At 37.1% G+C, this 3,348-nt stretch overlaps 1 pseudogene; it reads left to right on the top strand.

Annotated features, from left to right (window-relative positions):
* Positions 1-2,282: 2,282 nt before the first annotated feature.
* On the top strand, positions 2,283-2,679 carry Hmgn4-ps1 (high mobility group nucleosomal binding domain 4, pseudogene 1; annotated as a pseudogene).
* The last annotated feature ends 669 nt before the right edge of the window (positions 2,680-3,348 follow it).

Genomic DNA, 3,348 nt, shown 5'->3' with positions numbered 1-3,348 from the left:
TTTTTAATAATCATGTTCAATTATAGACTTATAAATGATTTAACTTTGTACTGTTTATCATTGTGATGTATAAAGTATGTTTCCATGTCTGAAAACCCATTAATTATTATTGAAATTTTCAGAAAAGGCTGCAGCATTCCTTAGATCCTTAAAAGGGATAACATTTACCTAGGATACTGATCTGCCAAATGTATTGATCTTCTAGTCTATTACTTAATTTGCAACTAGTCTGTCTTCTCTATCTTTTAATTTCTTACTTTCTTGGCCTTTGATTTAATTTGACAATATAAACTAATAATATCTATGTGATAATATTTTATTTTATTAATTTACTAGACTACTTAGCTTACAAGTTTTCATAATTAGTAACATTTATTTCTCCTATCCCAATTTATACATTCTGAATACAGTTCATAAATTTTATAGTCATATTTACACTATTTTCTCGTGCAGAGACTGTATTTGCTTCTAATATTCACAATATATTTGAAGGACTAAATTATTAATGACACCACAATCAAGAGCCAAGCAGCACCACTTTACTGAGCATTCTTCCCTTACAATGCTTTAATTTCCACATTTTCATTTCTGTTATTCGGTGCCAACTAACTTGGCAATCCCCACCAGTATTCTGAATGATCAGTAATATCTAGATATAACCACAAATTGCCTTTATTCTTGCCCATTTATCTTTATACTATTCCCCATTCCCTTCAGAGTGATACTCTCTATATATCTGTATAACGAGTCTCTCCATATCTTCAGTAAATATAGCCTAATGAAAACAATTTTAGATCATGTTGGATGTTTGAAAACTCTTTCTGAGGCATACTGTATCTGCTTGCACATAATAGCAACACTTTTTCTTAAACCATTGAATATATTACTTAAATAGTCTTTATATGTGATCTTAAGAGTGTCATCCATTATTTCTTTACAATTTCCTTGAATTCCTTGTGAATTTGTCTCCTTTCTCGTGTTTTTGGGTTGTTTTTGGAGACCTGCCATGCCACTTCAACAGACTAGGGCTAAGTGGTTTTAAACTATACCTACAAGCCTTGTTAATGTGACTTATGCAAGCACTGAAGAGGCTGTGGCAGAGGGATTATGATTCGGGGGTTAAAATGTTTACACATTTTTGAACTTTATCTTCTGGCTTATTGTTTTAAATCTAATTGCCAAAATCCAGTAGTCCTTATCTGTATGCCTTCTGAAATGAGAAGACAGAGTATACACTCCATCTCTTCCTTCATTGTTTAATCTGCTTGGGACTAATTAATCTTCATGCCTTAAGGAGTTTCTGAGAATTGCTGGAAAGCTTTCCTGGGAGAGATTCTTAACCTGCTTTACATGTTATTGTGTCCCTGTATAAAGAGGTTACCAACTCCAAATACGGCTAAGATACCAGAAACTTCATCCTTTTTTTATTTTGGTTTGGTTTAATTTTTTTTTTTAGTTTACAAAAGGAAGTATTTATTTTTGGCCCATTCTTTCAGTTCATCTTAGCAGGTGAAGGCATGGCAGAACATAATGATTTTACATCATTGCAGCCAAGAGGAAGAGAGACACAATGTCCATACATGCTCCAGCCTGTGTGATATTTCCATGAGCATTCATTACAGATCTTCCACTTTAGGGTAATCTCTTGAAATATCATCATAGATGTATTCAGCAATGTGATCTACTAATATCCTATGACTTCTCAGTTAACAATAAAAGTTAACAATCACAAATATATTGCGCATCAACTTGTTATCCAAACACATTTTCTTGAAATTATTTGCTTTCTTTTATTGGAAGTGGACATATTTTTTTTAAGATTTATTTATTTATTATATATAAGTACACTGTAGCTGTCTTCAGATACACCAGAAGAGGGCATTGGATCTCTTTACAGATGGTTGTGAGCCACCATGTGGTTGCTGGGAATTGAACTCATGACCTCTGGAAGAGCAGTCAGGTGCTCTTAACCGCTGAGCCATATCTCCAGCCCGGAAGTGGACATATTTTATGAAGTATATTCTGATTGTAGTTTATTCTCCACGAACTCCACTGAGATCTATCTTACTTGTTGCCCTACCATCAGATTCCACACCCTTTTTGTCTCTCATTAGAAACAGGCTTCCCAGGCTGGCCTCGAACTCATGATCCTCCTGTCTCTGCCTCCTTCAGCAAACCCTGCCAGTGGAGCAGTGTGAAGAAGTGAGAGGATAACCCCCAGATGGACCAAACCTGCACAGGCCTGTATCCCCTGTTGAGCATCCATGTCCACTACCTCTTCCATGCCCCAAAGAAAGGCTGAAGGGGATACAAAAGGAGACAAACACAAGGTGAAGGAAGAGCCACAGAAAAGATCTGCAAGGTCGTCTGCTGTGTGAATGCTTCCATTACCTCATCCTTACTTGAGAAACCTGCTCCTCCGAAGCCAGAGCCCAAGCCTATAAAGAAAGGGCCCTAGGGGTTGGGGATTTAGTTCAGCGGTAGAGCGCTTGCCTAGCGAGCGCAAGGCCCTGGGTTCGGTCCCCAGCCCCGGAAAAAAAAAAAAAAAGAAAGGGCCCTGCAAATAAAGGAGAGAAGGTACCCAAGGGGAAGCCAGTAAGGATGCAAATAACCCTGCAGAAAATGGAGATGCCCAAACACCAGTCACAGAAAGCTGAAGATGCTGGAGATGCCAAGTGACATGTGTGCATTTTTGATAACTGTGTACCTTTGGTGACTTTACAGTTTGAAATACTATTTCTCATCAAGTTTTATAAAATTGCAGAATTTTGTTTTACTTTTCTTTAAACTATATTGTTAGTACACAGAACAGTTCATTGTTGAGGAGGAGGAGGATCAAGTGTCACTTATAAATATCACCCAAGTTGAATTGAGGACAGAACATCTCTTTGCTTGATAATTTTGAAAGGCTCCTGTTGGCTTCCAGAAGAGACATCCTGTTTTTGCATAAGTGGCCACCAAGGCACAAAATGCCTCAGAAAACTCTAAATTCATTTTTATATCCTCTTTCCATTTTACCATCAACATAGACTTAATTTTCTTAAAACCAGAGACCTGAAGGAATCTGACTCCCAAAATTGGATTTCTAGTCTATTTGGGCGATGTGGACTTCGCAGTGACTTCATCAATGTTCTCTGAGTATCGCTGGTTCCTTTTATAAAAGATTGTGTCTCTTCAGATTGATGATTCTGCCATGTTCAGATCCTGAAAGCTGGGGTCTGTGTGTGAAAAGTCATTATACAACTTCCTTAATGTGAAATGTCAATCCTCACTCTAAGCTACTTCCCCTTTTTCAAAGCATTAAATGAAGATTTCATTGTGTTTTATAGTGGCTTTCTGATTTTGGTA

Source organism: Rattus norvegicus, chromosome 6 (genome assembly GCF_021556685.1).
Source record: "Rattus norvegicus strain SHRSP/BbbUtx chromosome 6, alternate assembly SHRSP_T2T, whole genome shotgun sequence".
Classification (NCBI taxonomy): domain Eukaryota; kingdom Metazoa; phylum Chordata; class Mammalia; order Rodentia; family Muridae; genus Rattus; species Rattus norvegicus.
Note: the sequence above shows the minus strand (reverse complement) of the source record. Positions and strands in the feature narration are given on the sequence as shown.